This window comes from Mustela nigripes, chromosome 6 (assembly GCF_022355385.1).
Source record: "Mustela nigripes isolate SB6536 chromosome 6, MUSNIG.SB6536, whole genome shotgun sequence".
Lineage (NCBI taxonomy): Eukaryota > Metazoa > Chordata > Mammalia > Carnivora > Mustelidae > Mustela > Mustela nigripes.
In genome coordinates this window covers 96,998,140-97,012,809 of record NC_081562.1, presented here as the reverse complement: position 1 = coordinate 97,012,809, position 14,670 = coordinate 96,998,140, and the positions used below count along the sequence as shown (strand labels likewise).

Sequence of the window (14,670 nt, the reverse complement as noted above, 5' to 3'; positions counted from 1 at the left end):
TTTGTCAAAGGTTTCAGTGAATTTATAAAAACACAAACTTTTAGAGCTGGAAGGAATTTAGTCACCTTGGAAATTACCAGTCTGTTGAATAAGAGGATACATATTGGCTCCAAAACAAAATCTTTGAGATATCCTTAGTTTGTAAGGGCCTTGTAAGATTTCACTGATTAGCATCCTATTTTTTCGCTTCAGATTTTTTTTTCTAAATCTATTATCACTACTTATGCTTTTAAAAACAATGTTCTAATCATTAGATTAAGGTTCTGCTCATGACCAAACTTGATCAAAGTGAGCCTAAGAAGACCGTTCCTTTGAGTTCATATGCATACAGCTTAAACCAACACCCAATTTGACCAAACCTGTAAGGACATGAACTTCCAGGGTCTTTGCTATTAAATTTCTGTAAATATCAGGACGTTCCTTTAGTAAGGACTCTGCTTGCATAGGGCGGCTCTGCAAATTCTCTCTCTAAATCCATTAGAGGTTGGAATTTAATAAAAATGCAAAATTCTTCCGAAACCAGATACCGGTTTCTTTTTGTTTGTGGAGAAACTGGAGTCCTACTTACCTCCAGGGAAGTTCTCTAACACGATTCTCCCTCTAGAGGGAGACATAGTCCAGCTTTTACACCGATTGCCGCCCTCTCATCTTTTACAGTCTCTTCCTTTTTCTGCAGGACCGCAGTTTGCTCTTAGCAGCATCCGAGAACAGGCTGTTGGGAGAGACGGAGGGAGGCGACGTAACCGGGTTCTGCTATCCCATTTTACTGCTTCACTCACCCCGGAGTGTCGGGACCTATTTTCTCCCTGCGTGCTCCTTGCGTTATACAAGGAGGCCCTCACTCCGTGCTCCCGGGACAGCCCGGCTGGTTGGAATAAAAGGTCTGGGCGGAACAGGGGGTTCTGCCCTTTACGGTGACTTTCTAAAAGACACCACCGGTGTCTTTTGCCAGTGCAGCGCCTGGGGTGAGAGACGGAGAGGAGGTTTGGATTACTAAACCCACTACTTTTTTTTTTTTTTTTTTTTTCCTTCTGGTCATCCGGATTTCTTTCCTGGGCCCCCCTCCTCCGTCCCTTCTCTCTTCCTCCCGCCTTTAGCGAAGTGAGACAGGCAACACCTGCTTGCTTGTGTTTGATTTTGGAACTCGCACCTTCTCGGTGGTGACGGTGGCAGCGTCTGGGGACAGGGGACAGCGGCGGATTTCCCTTCCTTCCAGCCCACGATGCCTAGGGGGCCAACGGCTGGGCTGCGTGGGGCTCTGCCCGAAGCACTTCGAGGCGGGATTGAGGGGCTGCAGCTGGCTAGGGGTTGCTGCTAAGTGGACCGGGCGCCAAGTCTCCGAAAGGGCAGCAGCTGGGACCGAGTTGCTAAAAGCGGGAACAAGGGGCACCTGATCCGAGGAAGCTGACGTCTTGAGGGCGGAGGACGGCCGAGCGCAGAGCCTCCCCGCCTTGCTGCCCCGAACCTCCCCTGCGACTCCTCCACCTTGGAGACCTGGGACCTGGGAGAGCCGGGGAACGGGAGAAGTACGTGGCAGAGACTGCTTTCCTGAAGGTGAATCGTTCCGTCCAATTGCCTTTCCCCCGAGAGCCAAAGGGAGGGCGGGAGAGGGGGCCGGAGGATGTGTGTGTGTGCGTGAGAGGGGGAGACGACGTGAGGCGAGAGGAAAAGTCTTGACTCGGCGTTCAAAGCAAACAAATCAGATATGGAGTAAGGCAGGTAATTGCTGCAAGACCGCCTCGATCCTCGCAGTCGGGGGAGCCGAGCGCGCCCCGCGCCTCCGACGAGGACCGCGGGCGACCGCGGGCGCAGGCCAGGGCTGCGGGACTTCGGCTTTGCCTCGGTGAACACATCTTTTGATTACTTTGACACGGTGGAATAGAGAGCGGAGGAAGAGAGCCGAGGCGCGGGCGCTCCCCCTTGCACCCGCTCTCAGGGGACTCCAGTTTGGATGGCAAGAGATTCCTGAACCCTCTTTGCGATCGGAGGAGGAAACACGCGCGCGCACACACGCGCGCTCAGGGCCCCACTCACACGCCCTCCACGAGCACACACCGCCAGACTTGGGTTCCCTATGCCCCAGAACGGCAACGGCGGATTGGCATCTCGGAAGCGATGCAAGCGCGATAAGGCTGGCGCCGGCCCGCGGAAGCTGCAGGACCATCGCTAGGTGTTGCCGCCACCAGGAAGCCGGGCTGCAGGTAGGTGCGAGCCGCGTCTCCCGCCCCCCGCCGGCGCTGGGGACCCCGCGGCAGCTGGAGGACCCGGGGCGCCGAAGCCCTCCCCTCTTCGGGGGTCGGGGGCCGTAGGGGGCTCGCGGGAAGGCGCGAGGTGAGAGCGGGTGCTGGCTGGGCGCCCGGCTTCTCCCTCGCGGGCGGTCGGGGTAGGGGCGGGGGTAGAGGGACGCGGAGAGGGGATCAAGCACGCCGAGGAGGCTCGGGAGCGGTGCTCTCCCTCCCTGCCCCATTTCTCCCAACACAGCGAGCGACCCGGGCGAGGGTGGCAGTGGGTTTTCATTCGGTTCCCCCACCGACCCAATCCCTCTTGGTAACCATTTTGGACGCCTGATGAGTTGGGGGTCGCGTTCAAGAGAGGATCACTGGGATGTGTCAGGTCGCCTTTCTGGAATCCCCACTTTCCGTCCACTTCTGATTAGTTAATTCTCGGGCCTGTCTGCAGAGGGTGGGCGTTTCAGGGAGGCTGTTCATTTCCCCACCTCTAACTATGTTCGTGAAGAATCATCACGGTAAGTTCCGGAGCCTCATTTATTTAAAGATTTACTTCGATTTGGGAACGGACACTTCATGACGGAATGAAATAAAGCTTTAGTGAGGGATTCTCCGGGAGAGCTTTAGGAAAAGGACTATTTTACGAACAGCGTTCAGGAAAAGGACAGCTTGGAGAAACAAATGGTGTTTTCTTTCTTTTTTCTTTTTTTCCGCTTTCCTAATATTTGCCTCCCAAATCTTGTTAAGGGTACACGGCTTTTCCGCCCCGCTGCTTTGCTGTCCCTTCTCCCCTTCTATTCCAAAAGGCCAGGTTCCTATCAAGAGCTGTTTTCTCTAGGCTACTGATCTGCACTTGCCAGTGGGGAACGTGTTATTTCCAGAAACGGCCTTTGCAAAGGAAAGTTTGATATCCATCGCCGTATTTCTCCTAGAACTGCATACTGAGCTATCTAGTCTCTACTTGAAAAGGAGGGGCTGTGGGAGCTTGCTGAGACCCCGGGTAGACGCGACGCTTTCCTATTCAGTATTCCACTTCCTGACCTAGTGTTAACAGCCTCCAGCGTTTGGAATCAGATGTGTACTTACTATAGTGGCTAGCGAGCCTCTCTTTCCGGGGAGTTAGCTTGACTTTGGCTTGTGGCAGTAAGACAGAAAAGAACAAGACTCTTCGTTTGGTGAGTGTTAAATTCCATCTTGGATTTTGCAAAAATCATTTTTGAAAAAACAACCCCCCCCCTCCCCCCATATACAGCCTTCGCTCTGAAAAGTACCCCCATAGCATTTAGTGCAGAAGGGTCCTTCCCTCAGGACAATATGAATTCCAGTGATTATTGACTGGGTGATAATTATCTGGTTCCTGTCTTCCCAACCAGATTGTTGGAGACATCAGTTATCAGACTGTTATCAATTAACACTTTAATACTGCTCTACTAGGCAATGTAACTTAAGACAAATGAGTAATTTAAGATTTCTGTGTAAAGGTGCTAAATGGCAATAACTAGCAAAGGAGATTGGAAACAACTCTAAAGCCCTTAAAAAAACAGCATTAAGATTATTTGTATTTATTCCAGCCTTTCCATGTTAGCACATGTATTCTTGGACTGGTGAATCTTTTACAGTTTCAAATTTGGTGCCCAGCATCCTTAAAAACGATCAGATGCATTTTTCTCTTTTCCTACTTTATCTGTTCTGGATCTCATCCTGAGTCCGTTGTTTGCATTTTGACCATTTTAGAGCCTTAAGTTTTAAAGCCACCAGTAGCCATTGAAAGGCTACCAGTAACCACACTAGAGCTTATTATATTCTTATTTTCTTAATTTTTGGTGAAAAAACTGAATTACAATATTTATAGGTATAATGCCACTACCAACTGAATGCTTCGGCACGGTGACTTTTACGAGGAAGAACACAGTTTAATGAGTTGTTTTATTTAAGTTAGGCATTTTTGGAGACTAAAATCTTGACTTGTTTCTTGCTCTTTCATAAAATTGTGTAGTTGAGAATATTTGAACTTACATATTTATACATAATGCTATGATGATGCCTCTTTAAGAAGAACCAAAAACCTTGGTATTAAAGCTAACACCTATAATGCTCCAAGTTGTGCCAAAGGGGAATCTAAGGTTTCTAAGTATGTGTGATTTCTGAATCTGAAAAATGTTAGCTATTTTAACAATGATACATGGAAAATGAAGATTCATGGAAATGCCCATGGATCTGTGACCAAAAAGGTGCATATTGCTTAGAGAATACAATATTTACTAACCACCAAGTTATAAAATGTGATGACACAGCTGTAAAAAGATCTGTTTTTAGTCATGGCCACATTTCTTTTTTTAAAAATTTATAGGGATGAAACTTAGGGGGTAATAAAAGATTTTATAAAAATTATTTTGTATGTTATTAAAAAGTTCTGGTGGTGCTGGATCTAATCTCTTCAATATCTCATTTTAATGATGATCCTTTGACAAGACGTTTTTGAATATTGAAATGTTGAAAGTGCATTTTAGGGTTGATTTACCATAATTGCCAGTATGGATTAACCTATACGTGTAGGATAAGATGGGCCTTTGCAGCATTTTCCAGGCATTCTTGTGGGCTGTAGTAAAAGGTATTGTCAGATTCTGCCGAAGTTCAGCTGGGGCTGCAAACTGATGACCATTTGCCCGTCTGATGTATGTCCCAAACTAGGAGTGTTCCAGAGTGTCATCAGCTACTTCTAATAGATTTGAGAAGATGAAACAACACAGTGCAAACAGTTCAGTACCCCCGCTTTGAATTCTCCAGTATTTTATTAGGGATGCCTCATTAAGTCGTATTATTCTGCAGCTGTTTTGTTCATTGAAGATTCAAGTAAAAATAAAGAACTTGACTGTGCAATGCAGTTTTGCTTTCTTGGTGAAAAACCCTAAGTTGAAGTAAAATAAGCATCTGACATCGTCCCCTCTGATCTGTACCTGACATTTACAAATGCAATTTATCAACCTGTTCTTAGTAATGCCCCATCAAAACAAAGAGCAGACATGCATTCCTGTAGGCTGCTGCTAGATAGGGAGGCCAAACTAGCTAAATCAGCTTCATATCTGGTCTCCATACTTCCATAGTATTTGACGTGATTTATCTTGCTTACAACCCATTGATTTTTTTTTGTTTTTAATGCTATATAATACAGTGTATTTGCCATTTTGTTCAAAATTCTTTGGTTAACTTTATTTTGAACTACTTGAAGCATTTTGAATTAGAGCACTGGAAGAACAGGAATAATTTCATAAGGAAGTTACCATAAGTCTTTTTAGAGAGAAGTTTTACTTTAGATTTGGAGCATAGTCTGAAACAGGGGAGATGGAACGGTAGGCCTAGCAAACAGAATTAGAAGTTCATTTTTATTTTTTAGCTGACATTGACCACTGCTTTATTTTGTCATTTTTAAGAAGTCTGATTTATTCATTTGGCACATGATTCAGGTGTCCTTGCCAGTGAACTATAACAAGTCTTGTTTTCTACTTATTTTCAACAGAAATTTAACAGGTATGGTTGGACCTGTTGGAATGTGAAGAAAAGCAGTATTTAAATCTAAATTTCTGTGTTATCTATCTAATCTTTATCTCTCTCTTTATATATATATATCCATATGCATTAGTATGTATGCTTTTAATGGCACCCATGTAAAATATTGGTTTTATGTTTAAGAAGAAAGAATGACTTTCAAAACAGTCTACGTTTTTCACTTTTTTACATGATTTACTTACTGTGCAACTGTACCTATGGTTTAACATATGGTTTATGATTGAGTTTAACTGTTTAAACCACTGTTGCATGTAATGTATTTTTCTCTTTAGTTTTTCTTCTGGAGATATTTTTATTTGTTACGGGACAAATGCAAAAAAAAAAAATTCAACTTTATCCTTCACATAGAGGTGCTTGGGATGTGTTTATTGACCCTGTGACTGGGAATTTCAACACATTTAAAATACTGAATATATTTGTATGCCATCTTTATTAGATATGCCTGTCCACAGTTAAACCGTGCACTACAATAGAGCATACTACACCAGTTTACAAATGGTATCTATAAATTTCCCAGAAACATCTTGATACATTTGAAATTTGTTAGGTTTTCAAAACCCACCCACTTCCAAGGTGTATACCACATGTATATGTTGGAGCTCATCCTGTGCTGTGATGATAGGGAAGCAAGTCACTGGAGTCCGTGAAATTCTCACCTATTTAGGTGATTGATTGATATTGCCATTGGAAACTAGAAGACCTTCAGGTAACTTCTTGATTCAGGTGAAAACAATATATAAGTTATAAGGAGAATATTCCATTTTGTTCACAGTGATCCATATGGGGTATGAGACATAACTAAGGAATCAGAATTATGCTTCTATTAGATGAAGTCCTTTTAATCACTTCAATTTCCCAAATTATTCCACAGGAGCTGTAATTGTCTTATGATTTCCCCTGAGTGACGGTTAAGCAAAGGTACATCCCCCTTTCCTTTAGCCATAGCACAAACATACTCTAACTCAACTTATATTGTTTAATACAGTAAATTTTTGAAATTCTTGAGAGTGGTTGGTTATTGTGATAATGTTGCATTCTTAGCAATTAGGCGCTGGGCTGAATTTAGTATGTTGACAAAATGGGGACAAGCAGACAAATAAGTCTCCTTTGCTCTTTTATCTTCATGTGTTATGTATAACTAACTCTTTACAGAAAGCTCGGAGAGTGCACAGTAGCTTTTAATGAATGCAAGGTTAGTTTCACTAAATATTTTTGTTTCTTTTTCTTCTTCTTCTTCTTTTTTTTTTTTTTTTTTTTTTGCTATGAAGTAGTCCCTTATAATTGCATGCATGTGAATGGGCAACTGTGTTGACCTTTAAAGGTCATGCAAAAATTTTAAAGCTTTCAATTTACAGAGTTAATTGCCTATGGCCTCCTGTTGCTGCATATGGAGCTTTCTGCTGAGTTTAATAATACAGCATAACACTTTGGTTTTCTGTGGTGGATTATGCAGCTTCTATAAGGAAATTATGAAAGTATTGGTAGTAAGCACTATGACAGAAGATTTTTGGAAAAACGGATTTGTGCTTTGCAATTGAAGTTTTCAAGTCTGAATGGCCTTGGCCACAAGGAGACAGTTTCTTTCTGGTACCAAAAAAAACCCTGATCCTTCAGACTTATTAACTATATGTATGAAACCATGCCAAGGTTTTATTTGATTTTTGGGTCTGTTTATCTCATTCACATCCTTCTCAGAGATTCCATTGAGAACTGTATTTAAATATTGGAGGACCTTAATATGCTTGCTCTCCGATGAAAAAGACTAGGTGAGGAAAATCAGGCTGGATTATTTGTCCCAGTCTTTTCCCTATCTTCATAGTCTTTGTCCTTATGGAGTAAGCAAAAGCAGGCAACTGGAAAAGGGGTATGTGGTCATACGAAACTTAGTAACAAAAGTTTAACCTAGTAATGAAACACAGAGACTTTTGTTAGAATATATTCTCCCAGAGGGCAGGCCTTCTGTAGCTCTAAAATTTGGTCTACTGGAACAATGGAGCTTTATATACTGATGCAGTGTATTTGTGACTACCCAGATACATCAAGAATTCAGACACGGCCAATTCAGACCATAGGAGGAAACCTGTACACTCATGTTTCTTATTTGTTTTAGTTTATGGGAAGTTCCAAATGTATTTGAGGTGGAAGAATCAGGTTAATGTGACCATTTCCTTCTTAGTTTAGTTCTATCTTGTTATAGGGGAGTAGCACACTCAACATTTGTTGGTGCTGGCAAGTACAGCAAATTCCTCCTTAGATTGGCCATCCAACATGAGTAACAGTGACCTGGTCCTGCTTTGATTTGTGTTTTCTACAGAAAGTGGAGTTGAATTGAGTGAAACTGCTCGAACTTTAGTTCTTTTATGGTATATAATGAGAATGGAAGTGGATGATCCACCGTTCAGTCAGGCAATCCAAAGGCCAATAGGAGAATGCAAGGGCGTTGCAATCTTGTATTTCATAAAATGGGCCCCATTTGGGGCAGCTTTAAGTTCAAGGAAAATTTCTAACGATTTTTTTTTTTTTAGCTTTAGCTCTTGAAGTGTTCTATCACAGTAGTTTCCTGCTAAGATACATGTATTAGGTTTATTGCAAACTCCTTTTAGATTGATTGTTGGTATGTTTATAAATATACCAGAATTGGGTCAAAATTTAGATTTTGCTATTTGAAGATACCTTTGCTCATCGTATCCTTTGTTGAGTGGTTAAAATTCATTGGCTTGCATTTTGGTTAGTGGATATGTTTTGAAAATGACTATTATAACCAGTGTAGGGCAGTGATGAGAGCTCTGGAGATGCTTCTGTAGCTCTACAAAATAGTTAATAATAAATGACCTGTAGCCATAAGAACATCACTTCATTTCTCTGTGACTCAGTTTCTCAGCAATGTATTTTTTCAGTCAAGTGTGCAAGACAATTAAAAATGTTATTCCCATCCCACATGTCCAGAATTACCAAGCATCATGGTGTGGGAGATATAATAGTACTGAAGGACATACTTTTTAGTTAGGAAGTCAGACATCTAGCACATGGTTCCTGGAACACTGATAAGTGTTCCATAAATGTTTTTCAGTAAATGGTCTGTGACAGCTGTTCAGCTTTATCAGATGGGATGATGGGGTGCCTTCAGCTCGGGTCATAATCCCAGTGTCCTGGTGAGGAGCACCCACCCCCATTGGGCTCCCTGCTCAGCGAGGAGCCTGCTTCTCCCTCTCCCTCTGCCCTTCCCCCTGCATGTGTGTGTGTGCTCTCTCTCTCTCTGCCAAATAAAGAAATAAAATCTTAAAAAAAAATTGGGATGATGATGATTATGGTAATGACCAAAGACTCTAGATGTGGGTACATAGGATTGAATCAGATGAAATCTCATAATACAGTGTGGCCATTTTGCTTAGTTTACATGATGCTGTTTTGCTGCAAAGCAAGTTGTGATAGCCCATGAGTCTTAGGCTTGTTAGGATTACAGGTCTTCTCTCTGCTGCCAGTTTTCACAGACACTGAAATAACCTTTTTTTTTTTAATGGACCCAAATAAATCTAGGCTAGCAAATGAATAATCTTTATATACTTGTTGGTAGCTTTTGTTTTGTTTAATTTTTTTTAAAGATTTTATTTATTTATTTGACAGACAGAGATCACAAGTAGGCAGAGAGGCAGGCAGAGAGAGAGGAGGAAGCAGGCCCCCCCGCTGAGCAGAGAGCCCGATGCGGGACTCGATCCCAGGACTCCGAGATCACGACCTGAGCCGAAGGCAGCGGCTTAACCCACTGAGCCACCCAGGTGCCCCCTACTGTCATTTCTACCCATAATCCTCTAACCCCACCTGCATTTGGAGCCAGGGTCTTCCCAGTTAAGGGCTCAGCAGGAGGAACTGAATGATAATGAAGGGTGGTTCATTCTCACCCCTACATTTAGTTTGCTTTCTTCTTTTTGACTCAGCATGCCAGTGATGCTGAGCTCACCTTGAAGTTGGTAGTGTCTTGAAGGGCTTAAGGGATGTGCTGAGAATGCACAAGTTTAAATTGATGCCTATTATTTGGAACAGGCTCTATAATTCTGTGATGCCTTATTTTAGGTCAGTGCTTGTTAAACTTGTATTGCACACAAATCATCTGGGAGAAATTTGCTAAAATGAAGGTTCTGGAGTAAGGGCTGAGATTCTGCCTTTCTAACAAGCTCCTAGGTGAAGCTGTTGGTATGGGCCCATGGTCGGCAGTTAGCATTGCAAGGTTTTAGAGAGCTCTTCACCACTGAATTTTATTCCATGCATGGAGCCAGGTGGGAGGCCTCCCACTCTTACTCTCTGACAGGTTTCTCCCTATAGTGAGCAGCCTAAACCTGGCTACTGACTCAAAACACTCGCCTCAAAGGTTTTCTAATCTGAGCTTGGAATTTATAAGCGTTTGCTGTATTTACTAGCCTTCTATTTAGAGACTATATTTTACCCCAAAGAATAAATCAGAAATTGTCTGTTTTTCACATACTAAGGCAAGTTTGGCTTACTTCCTATAGTTTAAAGAAGTAAGTGTATTTCTCAAATATAGCATTGTATTATACATGGATGTATTCTAGCATACAAGGTCGATTTTAGCCTTCCAAATCGTTTCTGGAATTTCAACAGCAATACTTCCTCTTAGGGCTTAAATGTCAAAATTTTGGCCACAATGTCTAGATTTTTGTTCTCTTTGAGTAGTTTTTATGAATAGGTGAGAAGATGGACTTAAAAGTGATGGTTTTGTGTATTTATGGAGCATATACCCCCCCTCCCCCCTTTTTTTTTAAAGATTTTATTTATTTATCTGACAACAGAGATCACAAATAGGCAGAGAGGCAGGCAGAGAGAGGGGAAGGAAAGCAGGCTCCCCGCCCAGCAGAGAGCCCAGGGCGGGGCTCGATCCCATTACCCTGAGATCATGACCTGAGCTGAAGGCAGAGGCTTTAACCCACTGAGCCACCCAGGCACCTCTGGAGCATACCACTTTTAAGTGAATCTCTTTTTTGTTTTTGCTCTGCTGATCTTATATACTTTCCAAATGTGGTCTCTTTACGATTGAAGACATAGTAATTTATTATTTAGGGACTTTGACTTTAGATTTTTTTTTTCCCCTAAACCGATATTACTAATGCCAAAGGTGTCCTAGCTCATTCTACCAGCTGTTCTACTGAGGTCTGACCTGGACATGTCACAAGTTCAGTTCACTGGGCAGAATATTTCGTTGTCAGTTTTTTTCCCCCTTCAAGATTTATTTATTTAGAGAACACATGAGGGGCAGAGGATGAGAAATCCTCAAGCTTACTTGCTGTTGAGCGGGGAGTCTGATGTGAGGACCCTGAGATAATGACATGGGTGGAAATCAAGAGTTGGTCACTTAACCCACAAAGCCACCTTTGTTGTCAGTTATAGCAATGCCCTGGAAATTCTTAAATTTTCTTAAGCTGATATATTAATTATAAACTGAGATTAAATTTAGATATGTGAGTCTGAGGGAAAAAAGCAATTCATTTTCTTACAAGTTGTATGATAAATATAGTTTGCAGTAGTAATGCTATTATTTCATATTCAATTTCTCTTAAGTGCTTAGAAGTTTCTATCATATAGATTGTCTTTGCTTATAGTGGAGTCATGATATGAATTTTACTGAGTCCCTTAGACTGTAAGCTCTATGAGGCAGAACCATGTGTGTTATGTTTCTCTTGATTCCCAGCACTTAGCATAATCTCTAGTACCTAATAGGCACTTAATTAACATTTAATGGGAAGATGATTAATAGTTCATATTGATAGAATGTCTTTTTGTATGTTTCTTCAGTGTGCGAGGAAATACTCTGTGAAGAATTGTCATATATTCTAATTGAGTGTCTGAAAAAGAGATTGGCCATTTATTTTGACCTACGCTTTCTATCTCTAACCTGAAAGATACTTTAGTACTAAAAAAATACCTGCATTTTAGGCAAATCATAAAGGACAAAAACATGTTGACAGATATTTCCATTCTTTCCGCAATTTGTTTTAACCTGGAGGTTTAGAGGCTATGTATGCTTGTGATTCCACTGTTGTATAAATTAAAAAATATTTGTCAATGTCAAACTCAAGTGTTAATCACATATGGAGTATATTTTGATTGCTCTTGTCAGTGACTTGACTCATCCTTCATTAGGGAATTTAAAGCTGTTTATTCTTATCTACATAATTACCATTTTCATAATTTATCTTGAACCAGATTTGCTTTTATCACCTTCAGGAACTCTATTGACTATGATACCATTGTTCTTGGCTTCAATGATATTGAAAACTATTAGTATTCTAATTTTAAATACAATTTAGTATGAATAGTACACATTCAAGGATTTATTGATTTTTTCACTTTAATCCTTCTATGTTAAGTAAAACTTTCAAACGCTTGCTGCCATGGGAGGTTTCACAAGATTAAAGCGCTTTCACTATATTTAATTATTAAGGAAACCTAGGTAGATTACAAAACCAAGAAAGCTGAATTAATAGATTATTAAAAACTTTAATTTGAATTTTTTACATCGCCTCTATTGTAAAAGATTGCAGTACATTTTATATATCAGTCTATACATACATACACACACAAACTATGTACTTAAAAGTTTCTCAGAGCTCTTGAATGTGATGTCTTTACTCTTTGAAGTGTTTTTGGAACTCTTCAAGGAGTCAAAAGATGGGCTTTAAATCAAATGGATCTGGTTTTTCCCTGTATTGTCCCCAAACATTCATGCTTGTGTAATAGCGGACAACCTTTAGGTTAATGGAGTGAGCGTTCCTGTGGAACTTACTGAAAAAGAGATTTATCCCTTATCTCTGCCTCAATTCCAAATATGAGATTAACAAAAAACTTAGGTTTGGTGTAGCGCTGAAAGATTTTCAAAATCAACAAGTAGAATTAAAATCAAGCTTGTTGGTGAATTTTACCTTGGAGCAAAGTCCATGTTAACAGTCAACGCTTGCACCTTGAGGGTTTGAACTGTGTGGGTCCACTTACATGTGTGAGGGTTTTTAATTTTTTTTCTGTTTTTGATAAATAGAGTGCTGTAAGTGCTTTTCCTTGTGATTTTCTTAACATTTTTTTTCTCTAGTTTACTTAATTGTAGGGATACAGTATGTAATACATATAACATAGGAAATATGTGCTAGTTGACTGTTGATGTTACAGGTAAGACTTTTGGTCACTAGCAGTTAAGTTTTGGGGGGAGTCAAAAGTTATATACAGATTTTCAGCTGTGCTGGGGGTTGGCGCCTCTAACTCCCATGTTGTTCAAGGCTAATGGTACTTCTAGGAAGAGTGGGTGAGCTGTGGTTTTCCTTGCCTTGTACTTTTTTTTTTTTTTTTTTTAAGAAATGAGTGTTTAGATTTTTTTTTTTAAGATTTTATTTCTTTATTTGACAGATAGAGATCACAAGTAGGCAGAGAAGCAGGCAGAGAGAGAGGAGGAAGCAGGCTCCCCACTGAGCAGAGAGCCCCATGCAGGGCTCGATCCCAGGACCCTGGAATCAGGACCTGAGCTGAAGGCAGAGGCTTTAACCCACTGAGACACCCAGGCACCCCCCTTGCCTTGTATCTTTTCCTAGCAGCTGATTACACACAACTTTGAGGTGGACTTAGGAGCTCATGGTTAATGTTTCACTTTATTTTGTGACATCTGCCTCCAGTTCACTAGGTAGAGAGTATGGCAGAGTGGAGTGAAATGAAAAATGCAGATTGAATAACTGGCAGTCAGAGATCGAGAACGTGGCAGGGTTAACATTTTGTGGGACTTAAAGGGGAAGAGGAATTAGGTAAGGAGCCCGATGGAGGGAAAGGGAGAAAATAGAGGTCAGAAGGGAAGTTTATTCTACTTAGAATTTTTATACAAATAAAAGAAACTCCTTGACCTTGGAGAGAGGTAAGAAGTTAGACAAAGAATGAATAAATCCATCATAATTCTTGAGTAACAAAGAGGTAAAGTGGCAATGAACTGAAGTAAGACTGTAGGGGAGAGAAAAATGCATTGTGCCAAACCAGATTTTCTCTTCAGTCTTGCAAAGACTCTATCAGGGATATGAAATTTCTGATAAGGCTTTTTGCCAAATTAAAAGTCTGAAAGAATGGGTCTAGTTCTGGCTCTGCCACCAGATAGTTGTTAATTCTAAAAAAATGTTGAATATTTTTGTCATTGGTTTTCTTATTGGTAAATGAGATGATTAGGTTTAATGATTGCTTAAGTCTCTCCAAGCTCTGTAGATCAATGATGACCATAGATCATCCTTCTAAACTTCAATTCTGTCACAAGAATATGTCTTGGATGCTGTCCTCTCTGCTGCTTTGCTACCCTGGAATTCTTGAAGTCAAGGACTGTGTCTTGCTCTTCACCTTGTACTACCCAAGTCTAACCTAGGACATACTCAGGCATTTAATAAATGTTTTATTAATTGATACTTAATTTTTATTATAAAATTCTAAATTATTTTCATCCTTCTTTTCTATAATAAACGATAAAGTTCCAGAGGCATAAATGATTACATTTGCACATTAATGTTGTATTACTTACAAAACTCTTTCATGCATTTGATTTCATTTGATTTTGTAAAATGGCTGTCAGTTAGCAATGAGTGCTCTATCCTCAGTCATAGGTGAGAAAACTGATAATGTTAAAAATCATATATCTAGTGGGTGCCAAGAGTCTGGTTTGAATTCAAGGCTTAGCTGTAGGAGACCATTTTCCATAGGTGCCTCAAGACACTAACTGCCCATAGTAAAAAGTGAATAGCCTTGAAAGATAATGTCTCCTTCTGAATCACCAGTCATATTTGCTCACTGTCCAGCATAATAAAAATGATGTTTCCCTCTAGAAAAGTGCAGATCTCCGCATAGTCCA

The 14,670-nt window shown here is 40.8% G+C and overlaps 1 protein-coding gene across 2 annotated transcripts in view; it reads left to right on the top strand.

The window, feature by feature from the left end:
- The first annotated feature begins 2,111 nt into the window (after positions 1–2,111).
- TAFA2 (TAFA chemokine like family member 2) overlaps positions 2,112–14,670 on the top strand; it is a 482,836-nt gene continuing 470,277 nt past the window's right edge. The window contains exon 1 of one of the 2 annotated variants that reach the window (XM_059403593.1): positions 2,112–2,201. The gene's annotated coding sequence lies outside the window, so the exon portion shown is untranslated. Of the gene's footprint in view, positions 2,202–2,661; positions 2,747–14,670 lie in introns of those variants that run through there. The other variant, XM_059403594.1, reaches the window with a different exon arrangement.